This window comes from Seriola lalandi, unplaced genomic scaffold (genome assembly GCF_002814215.2).
Source record: "Seriola lalandi dorsalis isolate HSWRI2012SDOR001 ecotype SW California unplaced genomic scaffold, Sedor1 jcf7180002054487, whole genome shotgun sequence".
NCBI classification, from domain to species: Eukaryota; Metazoa; Chordata; class Actinopteri; order Carangiformes; family Carangidae; genus Seriola; species Seriola lalandi.
In genome coordinates, this window is record NW_019525040.1 from 616,507 (window position 1) to 617,185 (window position 679).

Here is a 679-nt window from a genome sequence, read left to right on the forward strand (position 1 = left end):
TAATTTACAAGCGTGTCTCACGCGTTGACACATGACCCATAAAGGCTCAGTCAGAGTAAATATAGGCATGTGACACATTATACAGTTATTTTTACTCCCTTCAGGCAGAAAAAAGCCATAAAAACTACAATGTAGTGATCGCAATATCCCTAAATATTAAACACAGACTGCTGACATATCATTACACTCTCTGTTTTCTAACTTTGCTGTGCCCTGTCCAGGACCCTGAACTTGTTCTAAACGCCTCAGAGTTGTTTTAATCTGCTGAGGAGCTTTGACCAAGTCCAGGGGCGAAGACATCTGAGAAACTGAGCCAAAAACTATATGAATGGCCTCTCTCACTAAAGCTGAAATCTGACCATTGAAAGCAAATAAACATAATGCTAATGAAGCTAGTCAGGGTAAAATGGCTAAATCTGAAGTCATCAAATATCCCTCTCATACCTAATTTAAGACAGAATTCTGTGTTACGAGATGTCAAATCCACACACCTGCGTGACAGTGAAGCTGCCAGGCCTCCATCCCTTCGCAAATGAACAAGACTAAGTGCGGAAGCATGTTTAAATGTGGACTGAAAGAGGAACTGCCCACAAACGTTTACTTGGCCACTTCCTCAAATTAAAACAGGAAACCTAGTTCAGTCTAATCTGATGGAATGAGGAGGGGGTTGGAGGGTTAG